The 13,333-nt window shown below is 36.3% G+C and overlaps 1 pseudogene across 1 annotated transcript; it reads left to right on the top strand.

Moving 5' to 3' along the window:
• Positions 1-410: 410 nt before the first annotated feature.
• LOC307051236 (small ribosomal subunit protein eS7-like) lies at positions 411-10,467 on the top strand (annotated as a pseudogene). Its single transcript has 3 exons — positions 411-422; positions 4,872-4,997; positions 9,878-10,467. The product of its transcript is annotated as a small ribosomal subunit protein eS7-like (transcript).
• Positions 10,468-13,333: the final 2,866 nt, after the last annotated feature.

Raw genomic sequence — 13,333 nt, forward strand, 5'->3', positions numbered from 1 at the left:
AACAAATTACTGATAGAGGCAACAATAAACTGAAGTGTAAAAGTAAGATGCTGAGAAAGAAATCAGATACAGAAGAATATATCCTGCATCATTCTGTTTATATGAAATCCTAGAAAAGTTATAGCTACAGAGACAGAAAGCACAATATTGATTGCCAGTGGCCAGAAGTGAGGAGAAGATTGACTGCAAAGGGACACTAAGGAATTTTTAGAGTCATGGAAATGTTCTACACAGGAACCACTACCATAGCGGTTACTAGAATGCATACATTTTGCAAAATTGGTGACTTTTTATAAATTAGATCTTAATAGTGCTATTTTCAATAGCTTTTTTATTGTCTTTAATGTCTTTAGTTTTACTCAGGGTCACAGCCACCTCTAAAATGATAATACCAACACAGTGTTGTAAGCATGCTGGTAAAAGTAAGTGTGGCATATAACTCTGATATTGAGGATAATTGCCCAAAACAGCTATGGGGATAGGATCTTAGAGAAGTCTTCCCAGAGCCTCTGAAAGGAATTTTACTGTTTCATCTTTTTGCATGTTTTATGGGTGGTCAACTTGTTCCAGAGAGACATTCCATTCTCTTTACAAGGAAAACCTGGGGAAACTAAGTTTTTCTAAAGAACACAATAATTTAACAGAAAATGAGGTACCTGCTATTTGACATTACTGTACATGCCTCAGTCAGATACTAAATTAGTTATAATGTGTTAGTATCCGAATTATTAGTCAACTCATGTTGACTCTGGGCCTGGACAAATGTCCTGCACAGGAAGGGGAATTGCTCTTCCATGTTCATGTAAACAGAATTTGGCTTGCAGTGATGCTTGTAAGTTTATCACTTTCTCAAATGTTCTATCAGATCCAAGGATAGTCTTTCTTAGCATATACTTATGTGATTTTTCTTTTTCCTTTTTTTTCTACTACCTTCAATCACCCTATAGCAGCTGGTTTCAATGAACACTTTCAAAGTCAGCAGATGATTCCCAACTGAAATGTCCAGACTTGATCTTGGACCCTTCTGCTTGTTGTTGTGTGTCTTCTTACAGTCTCTTTCCTATGAGAATAAATATATTTGCTTTCCTCACACAAAAAGAAACTGCCTCTTAATTTTGCCAAAGATACAACCATCCCCCTAGTTCCCTAAGCTCAAGTTATTGGAATAACTTTTTAATCCTCTCTCTCCCTTGATCTCACCAAGTCTTTCCAAATGCTTTACTCAAATGTAACCTCATATGACCTCTTATCCACACTCTTCAGATGACCTTCCTTCTGTTGCCTCCACCCCTTCTCTGTTCTAAAACACCTATACAAACTCCTATAACACCTTTTAAGTATCTTTTCACAGAAATCTCTTTCTATACAAGAATCTACACTTCACTTTGTCCGCTATAATACAAACTTAAGAGTCCAGCATTCAGCGCCTTATATCAACTGCTTTTCTATATATTTTACACATCTCAAAAAAATCCGTTTGCTTCCCCATTTAGAGTTTACTGTACACTAATTTCCACATAGATTCTCACAATAACTCTATAAAACAGATGCATTATTATCACCTACATTTTACAGATGAAGAATCAAAAAATCAGAGTACCTTGCCAAAGGTCACTCAGTTTGTAAGTGGTAGAGTTATTACTTTATGTCAGATCACTCTGACCCAAAGACTATAGTCTTAACTATTATACTCTATGACCTTCACATCAAATACCTGTCTCTGTAAGTATCATTTACATCCACCTAGACTCTCTTCTCTCCTTCAATCTTGCCCAGGTTGGCTTTAATCTAAACCACCACCCTGTCATGCATTTCCTTTCATGGCTCGTCTCCTGCCTTGTACTATATCTGTTTACTCTTGCTGATAGGTGATCTTCAACTCAACTATAGAAATTTCAACTTTGAGAATTATGTATGTCTTATACAGCCTGGATCTCCAGCATCTAGTAAATTTCCTTGTCTACTGATGGAGATCAGTAAGCATCTGTCAAAAAAAAAAAGTTCTTCATTTTTGGAAGTCTCTGGATTCTGTATCTTTGAATTCTTTCAGTGGTTAGTACACTTCTCTGCACACAGTAAAGGTAAATCCTGGCTCACTATGCTCCTTATACTTTAAATATGTTAACACATATTTCCTTGAAGTTATTTGTGTTCTCTTGGACTTTTCCTCTTTAGTTCATACATTTACAGAGGTTAGGAAAGCAGTGGGTGTGCAAAGAAGGATTCAGAGGCTAGAGCTACTCTTCCTCAGACCCAACAAAATGGGTTTTGACATCTTATACCACATGGAAATGAATGGAAAAATGGTCAAAAAATAGTTGAACATAAGACCAATGGGAAATCATTTTACATTCATGTTGGACTTTCTAGGACTACCTTTGTTACTAGTAAGAACACATCTTAAAATTAATGCCTGGAAAACAAATAAAAAACAAAAAAATGAGAAATGATATTTGCATTTACACAGCATCCTACCCTTCCCTCAATGATTTTTACAATCGTTTTCTATTCCTACCCTTAAAACAGCAGAAGCCAAGGCAGTTGTTATTATACTAATTTTATTTATAGTGTTATTTAAACACTATGAGATTTATTTTTGCAAAGTGATGAGGCCAATAAGTAATACCACTGAGACCAGGACTCAGATTTTCTGGATCACAATCCACTATTCTGACATATTTGAATTTTGCTGCATTCGCAGCCAATAATTCAGTCACAATTGCTTGCTTTGTGATCAGGGGTATATTTGTTAAACAGTGCTACCACCTGCTGGTAAGTTTTCCAATAATTCACAGTATAGCAAACCTAAAACAGGAAACAAATAAAAGGATAACCAATATAGCAATAGTTTACAATTACAACTACATTTACCTGCCACATTCTAACTGTACTTCCTAACTGTGCTATCATATCTGCTTAGGCGCTCCTTTACAGGTAGCCAATGAATCTTCCAACCTTAAATGTCCAAACATTTCTTTTCTCAAGGTCTTATAATTACATTAATTTTGTCTACTTCTTAGGATATGCATATTTGGGAGAACATTTTACTAAACTTTTATACAATATGATAACAAACTTGGTGCCTACCAATAATGTAAGTCAGTAATACCCAAATCTGTGTGCATAAAATCATCATCTGGTGAGGAGTGAGGGCTATTATGGTAGCAAAGGCCTGTCTCCCTACATAAAAAAATAGTAAGCCAAAAAATACCACCACATTCCTGGAGGGATTGCAGAGATCAGTGCCATTATTGAGTATTTGAAAGATGCAGGAGTGGTGATTCCCACCACATCCCCACTCAACAGTCCTATTTTGGCCTGTGCAAAAGAAAGATGGATTTTGGAGAATGACAGTGGATTATCGTAAGCTTGACTGTGATAGTGAATCCAGTTGCAGCTGCTGTACCAGATGTAGTTTCATTGCTTGAACAAATTAACACATTCCTTGGTATCAAGTATTCAGCTGTTGACCTGGCAAATACCCTTTTCTCCATAAGGTCCACCAAGAGCAGATTTTTTTTTTCAGCTGACAAGGCTGGCATTATACCTTGACTGTCATATCTCAAAAGTTTATCACAACTCTCTAGGCCTATATAATAAATTAGCTCAGAGATGTTGATCACTTTTCCTTCTATAAGATATCATACTGGTCCATTACATCAATGACATTATGCTGATTGGAACTAGTGAGCAAGAAATAACTAGTTTAGCCTAGGCATTATCTGATCCACCAAGCTATACAGTTGGGCATGCATAGAAACACTCCATAATCAAATGAAAGTGGTATATACTTGATTGGCCTCAAGCAGGCACATGGTTTTTCACTTTGCTTGGAAGGAGAAATGGTCAGATGTATGATTATAAACCGGCTCATGGGTTGTGGTCAACGGTTTGGCTAGATAGTCAGGGATTTGGAAGAAACATGATTGGAAAATTTATGAGGAGGAAATCTGGGGAAGAAGTACAGGGGTTGACCCCTCTGATTGGGCCAAAACATGAAGATATTTGTATCCCATGTAATTGTTCAGCAAAGGGTGACCTCAGTGGAGGAGAATTTTAATATTCAAGTGGATAAGCTGAACTGTTTTGTGGATACCATGCAGTCTCTTTCCCCAGCCACCCTTGTCATTGCCAAATGGGCTCATGAAAAAAGTGGCCATGATGACAGGGATAGAGTTTATGCATGGGCTCAGCAATATGGCCTTCCACACACTGAGGCCAATCTGGCTATGACCACCACTGAGTGCCTCATCTGCTAGCAATAGAGACCAATTCTGAGTCCCTAATATGGCACCAACTCCCTAGTAGTAGGTTGATTACACTGGACCACTTCCATTATGCAAAGGGCAGTGTTTTATGCTTATGGGAATAGACACTTACTCTGGTTACGAATTTGCCTTCCCTGCGCTCAATGTTCCTTCCAAAACTACCATCCATAGACTTAAAGAATGGTTTATCCATCATCATGGTATTCCACACAGCATTGCTTCAGAAAAAGAAAATCACTTCACAGCAAAAGAAGGACAGCAATGGGCCAGTGCTGATGGAATTTATTGGTCTTACCCTATTTCTCACCACACTGAAGCAGCTGGCTTGATGGAATGGTGTAATGGTCTTTTGAAGACTTAGTTACAGTGCCAGTAAGGTGGTGATACCTCACAGGGCTGTAGCAAGGTTCTGCAGAAGGCTGTACATGCTCCAAATCAACATCCTGTATATGATGCTCTTTCTCCTGAAGCCAGGATTCACAGGTCCAGGAGTCAAGGAGTAGAAATGGCAATGGATTCACTCAATATTACCGCTGGTACCTCTAGCAAAAATTTTGCTTTGTGTTCTTGAGGCTATATACTCTGCTGGACTGGGGATTTTAGTTCCAGAGGAAAGAATGCTTTGCACCAGGAGATGATTCCACTGACCTTGAAGTTAATAATGCCAACACCCCACTGGCCACTTTGGGCTCCTCATGCTTCCAAATCACTGAAGAAGGGAGTTTCAGCGTAAGCTCAGGTAACTGATCTCATACCAAGAGGAAACTGGGCTACTACTTTACAATGGCAGCAAAGAAGAGTAAGTCTTGAATATAGGCAATCTCTTAGGGTGTTACTTAATATTATCATATAGTGTGATTAAAGTCAATAGAAAACTACGCTAACCAAATCCAGGTAGGACTACTAATGGTCCAGACCCTTCAGGAATGAAGGTTTGGGTCACCCCACTGGTTAAAGAACCATGACCAACTGAGGTGCTTGGTGAAGAAAAGGGGATAGAGAATGGATAGTGGAAAAAGGTAGTTAGAATTACTAGTGAAAACCATGTGACCAGTTGCAGAAATTAGGCCTGTTTCTATACCACTCAGATATACACACACATAGGCATGCTTGTTCTCTTTCCTCCCTTATTTCCTTATCATGTAAGGTAAAATATATTGACTTTACAACATATATTTAAGTATTGTTAATTTAACATCATAGTATGAGTTATAGACTATCAAAGAGAAGACTAACCATCATTCAAGAACTCTACCTCCTTTACTGGAAAAGCAGTCAGTTCATTTTCAATTGTACACAGGAGAGTTGTAGCACAATAGGCAAAATTATGATCTTATTTTCATGAATTGCATCTTAAGTATGGTTTAAGGAGATGAGTATGGGTGCCAAGTTAACAAAAGGTGTAGTTGGGTTGGGTAATTTTATGTGTCAACATGAGTGAGGCTTGGGTGCCTAGATTATATCTTACTGGGGGGAGTGTTTTGAATAGATTTCTGGTTGAGATTAGCACCTGAATCAGTGAACCCAGTGAAGTAGAAGGTCCTGTACAATATGGTTGGGCATCATCCAATCTGCTGAGGGCTGACTAAAACAAAATGTGGAGGAAGGAGAAATTTGTCTCTTTGTTTCCTGCCTCACAAGTTGAGATGGGACAGCTCAGCTCATCTTCTCCAGCATCAGTCTGAATTCACATCATCATCTCCTCTTGTTCTCAGGCTTTCAGACCTGGACTCAATCACACTACCAGCTTCCCTGGTCCTCCATCTTGCAGATGGCATATCGTGGTACTTCTCAGCCTCCATAATCATGTGAGCCAATTTCTCATAATAAATCACCATGTATATACAAATACATACCCTATCCTATTGGTTCTGTTTCTCTGGAGAACCCTAACACTAGGTTTATCTCCTGAACATTCTAATTCATTTCTGGATTAGAATCAGGAAAAAATGTTTTTAATGAGCACCCCAAGTGATTGTCATGATGAGGAAAGTTGCAAAACTCCGATTTAAGCAAACAATTCATCCTGGGCTCTAGCCATAATTGGCTCAGAGTCTAATAAGGTCAAATAACCCGTCTAAAACTCAGCTCTTCATAAGAGAAATATGCGGACTGTAGTAAATTCCAACCACTAGATAGAACCTTCCTTTGTGGACAAAATCTTTGCAAAATAAAATATTCTGGATAGCCATAAAATTGATCTATGGGAGGCACACCCATGTGATAACTGAATTTTCACATATTGGATAATTTGTTTTATTTAGTCAGCAATATTGAACTTACAATTAATTATCCCACTAGACCATGAAGAGTTGCAAAATAAATATGTTAACCTTAAAAAATAATTTGAGAAAAGAAAAAAAGACTGTCAACATCAGTAGGTTTGGGGAAAGTAAGAATTAAAAGTGTTTTCCAACTGCTAGATGTTTTGTCATAATCTTTACCTGCTCACAGAGTGTAACTGAACAATGTCAGAGCAGAAAGATAATAACCAGGAGAAACTCAAGAGATTCTTGGCTGTAATTGCATTAGTTAACAGCCTCCAGATGCTGAAAATCAAATGCCCCACAACTATTAGGAGAAAAATCATGAAAAATTAGCCTTACTAGGAAAATGTTGGACGTTTAAATGAACAATGTTAGAAGGGAGTAGAGGCTGGTGTAGGACAGACTGACTTGGGAAAAGTTTGTGAAGCCATTAGGTGACTTACATATTCTTTATCTCATCATTAACTTGTAAAACCAATTCAGTCAGCCCTCCATATCCATGGGTTCTGCATCCTTGGATTCAAACAACCATGGATTGAAAATTGTGAGATACAGATCAAGACAGAAGGATGGACTGCATTAGCAAAACACAAAATCCTTGCAAGTGAAAACATCTGTGACTCATTAAATGAAAGGACAATGCAGAAGCTCTGAGAATTTTGCTCCCCACCCTTTTATCCTCAGACTCACCAGCACTTAGTGTTACAGGGAGAGCTAAACCTTCCAAGTGATAAACAGGCAGATTGTCCAGGAATGGGCTGCTTAGGACTGAGGTAGGTAGTTAGGGCTTTTGCCAGCTCATGTTTGAGGTTTTCTGATTCATAGGTATGTTTTCATCTGGTCATTTAAAAAAATCCTCTTCTTCAATCCTCCCTTATGTTGGATATTTCTAGCTGCTGTTATAAGACTGCAAAGCTGTCCTTCGGTCTAATCACGTTTTACCTATGAAAGAATGTGAGCTGTGAGTAACAAACCAGAACTGGTAGTCTCACATAGCAAATAATCCAATAATTTTTCCTGCTCACTGAAACTCCACTGATTTGCTCTATCCAAAGTGACAACAGAGTGTAGTCTACATTGAAAACTAGCTATGTTACAGCTAGAACATCAAACTATCTGCCCTGTCTGGATGGGATTTGTTCCTTGGGTGCATCACACCAAATTCATTAAAATTCAAGAAAAATATTTTCTAGTGGAATCACAGGGAAAAAAAATCTCTTGATCTTTTATTCTATACACCTTCCACAGGTGCCCTATATCACATTGAATAGCAATAAATTTGACTGGATCAGAAACCTAAGAATCTTTATTCTTCTATTTCCTCTTTCAACTCCAAAGTGCAATCTATTTCCAAGATTCTCATTTTTTGCTCCCAAATATTTTTGGGAGAAAAACTGCTCAGTTTTCTCCATATCCATGACATCAACTAGCCTAAGGTGTTGTTATAGTAAACTATGATTAATAAAATAGCCTACAAAATCTTCCGGCATCTAAACTTGCCCTCCTGTAGTTAATCCTCTATTCTGTAGTCAAAGTGATCTTTCTAGAAGACAAACAAATATCGATCATATTTTATGTTCTGCTTGAATTCCCTCAAACCTTTACTATTTCCCTTAGGAGCTTGTTATTTAAAGTGTGGTCCATGAGCCTGCAGCAACAGCAATACCTAAGAGCTTAGGAGAAATGCAGAGTAGCAAGCTCCATTACAAACCTAGTGAATAAGGCTCTCTACACTGTAAAATTTCTGTACTGTAAAATTTCTGTATGCTTTAAATGCACGTTAAAGTTTAAGAACCACTACGTTAGGATAAAATCCAAACTCATGGCTCACAAAGCTTTTGATGAACTACCCACAAATTAGCTTTCCTGACACTTCTCTTGACAACCCCCATCCATCCAACCTATAAAGATGCTATGTGGTCTCTTGCATCTAGATTTTCAAATGTCGGTTTACTTTTCCTGAATACTCTTTTCCACACCACCCGAACTTCTTTCTTGCTAACTCCTACTCATTTTAATTATTCTCCCGATAAAATTTTCCTTATAAACTGAGATATGTATTTCAACTAGGTATTTTAATGACACTCTATACTTCCTTACAATAGAACTTCTCTCACTATTGTAATAGACTATATCCTCCAGAATACTGTAAGCACTCTAGAAATAGAAAACTAGCTTAATATGTTAGTTGTTGTATATCCAACACCAAAAGTTAGCACATACTAAGTGTACAATATTTCGTAAATAAATGTTGACAAAAAATATACCTGATAGCTTAGTTGTTTTTTTTCCCTATGCAGAAAAACTATGATTTTGTATTTTTTTTTTAACTCCCAGGAAAACTAATTCTAGAAACCTAGGCTGAATGTAGTAGAAGGATGTCTTCATGTAGTAACTCCCATGCAGTTAGGGAAGAGGAGGCAATCTGGGAGGCAGTATCTCAGATGATAAATTCAAAGCCAGGTAAACTGTCAGGGAAGTTGTTAAGCTGAAAGTGGCAGTGAATACAGGAGATTCGGGTATGCATGAATGGGGAAGACACTGAGTAAATCAGATGGGAGCAAGATGGTTTGAAGTGGGGCAGAGATATTGAAAAATTCACTGAGTCATAGAATATACAACACAGGTTTAAACTGTATGAGTCCACTCATATCAGATTTTTTTCCCCACTAAATATGTACTACAGTACTATACAATCCATAGTTGGTTGAGTTTGAATTTGTAGGTGCAGAATCATGGATAGAGAGGGCTAACTGTAAAGTATGCATAGGGTCAGCACCCCTAACTTCCTCACTGTTCAAGGATCAACTGTAGCTTGTGAGGAGAAGTCTGCAACCTTAGCAATAAATGCATGGTTCAAAGAGTAAAAAACCCAACTGTTCATAATGTTGTGTTTTGTTCTCTTTCAAGGATATTTCTTCCTCATCCCCCTCTCAATCCTTTCATCTATAAGTAAATTCCACTACTAAATGCAGAGGAAGATTTCACACTCCAAGTGGTGACATTTTCCTTTTTAAAAGCATGTTATACTCTCTATAACTTCTATGTGGAAAACGAATTATTGGGTTTCCAGAGTAGATGCTAGGAGACCAGTAAACCAGACAAGTAATTACAGGAGGCTGCACAGAGATTGTGGCAGTGAAGGTAGAGAGGATGGGTACACTTGAGTGATATTAAAGAGACAGGGTTGATTAAATGGATTATAAACCGAAATGTAACCTCATTAGCTGCCTTTTAAATAACTTAGTATCTGATTATATCTCACACATTGCCGAGGAAATTGTAAAAATAAAGTATTCTCTTCCTAGGTCAGTGCTCAATAAGGAGAACATGTTTAGTTAGAGTGTGAAGATAGTGAAGCCCAATGGTGAAAAGTGGGATGAGTTTTAGTCCAGCTTCTCTCAGGGTCTCCTTGAGCTGAAAATGAATTCAGACCTTAAGTCCCAGATAAGAGAGCTGAATATAACAGCAGCCAGGGAAAGTAAGTTGATAGCAGTCAGAAAGCTATTATGATCATTGTTCCTGTTCCTCAACTGAAATCTTTCGAGAAAAACCAAGTCTGGTAAGTACTTGAATTGGAGAAAATGTTCAGTGAGAAATACATTATCTTTAAAGCCCAGAGGAGAATTCTGCCTAAGCCAACTCAAAAGGCTGTACAAAAATATAAGCAAAAGCATCCTAGAAACCATACTCTGACAACCATGCACATGTGATCCTAGAGGACTTAGTCTTTCCAAGTGAAAGTGTAGGCAAGAGAATCCAGGTGAAACTGGATGCCAACTAACTCAAAGATTTATTTGGATAAAACACAGCAGAATAATGTGGAACACAAGGTTGAAACTTTTTCTGTTGTCTACAAGGGCAACACAGGCAAGGATGTTAATTTTAAATACCCAGAGTCTCAGTTCTCAGTTGTAAACAAAAATGACTAAAATATTATTACAAAATATTTTAAAATAATGTAAATTTCATAGTCTAATTTAAAAGATATTCTAGAAATAAGAGAAGCTCCTTTTCAGAGGATGACTAAACTCCCAACAAGCTAAAGCAAAGCCATCTTATATAGCTTCTTATTCCAGAAGGCACCATCAAGTTCTTGTTATCTGAAACTACTTATTATCTAAGAGAATGAGTTGAAAATACTTAGGTTACATCACTTTGCTTTACTGTTTTTAATATTGCCAAGAAGACAGCAGTAGAGAGCAATAGAGAGATCTTATTAACACCTTCTTAACACCTCATTAATACCCTGTGCATTCAGCACAGACCAAAATCCAACTTTGGAAATAAGGAACAAGCCCTAAGTTAAGGCTTACTTTAAATCTACCCTAAAACAAAATAAAACCAAGTCTTGAAAGATCAGCAAGAAAGAAATATTTTGAAGACTGATGCCACAAGTAAGAGGGGCTTAAGGAACACCCTGGACTTTCCAGAGATTCTAACAATGCATAAAGTCAAACCTACACAAGTCCAATGTGATAGTAATTTACCTGCATGTTAAAAGAAAAAAAAATTCAAAATTTCGACAATGTTTTATCAATAATGTGCAGTACACATGAAAATTACATATACAAAGCCAGAAATATTGTTATACATAGTTAAGGAAAAAAGCCGTCAATAGACACCAACCCTAAAATGGCTAAGCTGGTGAATTCAGCAGACAAAAATTGAATACAGGTATTATAAATATGTTCAAAACACAAAAGGAAAATACAGTCAATATATGAACAGATAGGATATATGAGCTGAAAAATGAAAATTATAAATAGTATTATATCCATGAATGATTAAATATGACAGGAATTTCACTTCCTACATAGTAGAAAACCCCACAAGATACATGGAACAAATGATTTAAACATTATACAAAAGACAGAAAATTATTCTTATTCCCTTAGAGAAAGGAAACAAAGTTAGGCATATAATTGCCATAGTTTGCTGCTCGGAGGCATTTCTGTGTCACACCTCAGAGAGGGGAAACCCTGCCAAAGTCTTATTTTCACTGAGTATAGGGACAAAAATGAGAGTTCAGGGAGGCAAAACAACTAGACTGTGTGAGATAGAGTAGTGGAGAAAGGGAAATTACAGAGAAAGAGAGCACACACTCCAGAGATGCACAGAGAGAGGGGTCTCCTCAAATATTTGGCTGAATACTGATTTTCTCATGTATGAGACCAACTATCCAAGATCAGAAAAGTATGAAAAGCAATAGGTCAAACAATTTCTACAATATACACAGGGCTAAGGATAACTTATGATCCCAATAGCCAGAGTTTAAATATCCAATGAGGCACTGGATATCCAGTGGGGCTTCATTGACCTAAATCTACACTAAATAATCTTAAAAGCAAGGCCCAAAAGTCTGAAATTCATGTAAAACTTAATTTCAACATTCTTTAAAGGAATACAATTCAATTCAACCTTTAACAATATCCACCATCCATTCAAAAAGAACAAGATAAGCAAAAAAGCAGGAAAATATTATGTATACCTATAGAAAAAACATCCATAGACACAGAATGTTAAGTGCCAGAAGTGATTGATATAGCAGTAAACATGTTTAAAAAAAGTTATGATAAAGATTATAAATCATCAAGGATTTAAAGGAAAACATGAACATAATGATTCAAGAACTGGAAGAGGCTAAAATCAAACTTCTAAAGATGAAAAATAAAATACTTGACATAAAAAATACAATACATGGAATTAAGAACAGATTAGAAGGCAGTAAAGAAAATATCGGTGAATGAAAGAAATAAGATAGGAAGTAAAACTGACCTTGATCTCAAACAACATGCTTGTCCACACAGAAAATCCTAATGAAACTATAAGAAAACCAATGAAATTACAAAGTGAATTTAACAAGGTTATGGGATCCAAGATAAATATATATTAGCTACAAAATTAAGAAATAATTTTTAAAATGCAAAAATAACATCTAAAACCATAAAATATTTAGGAATAAATTTAATGAAAGATGTGGAAGAACTGTACACTAAAAACTACAAAACACCATTCTGAGAAATTAAAGATCTTAAGAATTAGGAAAATGTACATTTTTGATTGGAAGATTAAATTTTGTTAAGGTATCAATTCTACTCAAATTTATCTGTGAATTTAATACAGTCCCCCCCACCAAACCCCTAATAAATGTAGCTCTAGACTAATAGAACAGAATTGAGAGTCCAGAAATAGATTCACAAACATGTATGGTCAATTGATTTTTAACATTTGTACTAACATAATTCCAAAGGAAAAAGCTATTCTTTTTCAGCAAATCATGTTGCAAAAACTATATTTAAAAAAAAAAAAAAAGGAACCACCTTGGCTTCTACCTCATGCCATAATACAACTTAATTTGAAATAGCTTAGAGACCAAACAAAAATTAAAACTATAAAATTTTTAGAATCATGTATTAGAGAAAGTATTAGTGAACAGTGGTAAAGATTTCATAGACAAGATACAAAAAAACATTAGCAGTAAAATAAAAATAAAAAATTTGACTTCATCAAGATCCAAACCTTCAGCTCTTCAGAAAACACCATTAGAAAAACCATAGACTAGAAGAAAATGTTTACAAGATATACTCCACAACTCAAAAATAAGACAACCACCTTACTATTTAAAAATGGGTAACGGACTCTTAGATAGACTCTTCATGAATATATATGCATATGAAAGATGTTAAACATTGACAGTCATCAAGGGAATACAAATTAAAACCACACTGAGACAGAAGAAGATATTACCAGAAAGGCTAAAAACCTTAAGACTGATTATACCAAGTTTTGGAGGGA

This window comes from Hyperoodon ampullatus, assembly GCF_949752795.1.
Source record: "Hyperoodon ampullatus genome assembly, chromosome: 4".
NCBI lineage: Eukaryota > Metazoa > Chordata > Mammalia > Artiodactyla > Ziphiidae > Hyperoodon > Hyperoodon ampullatus.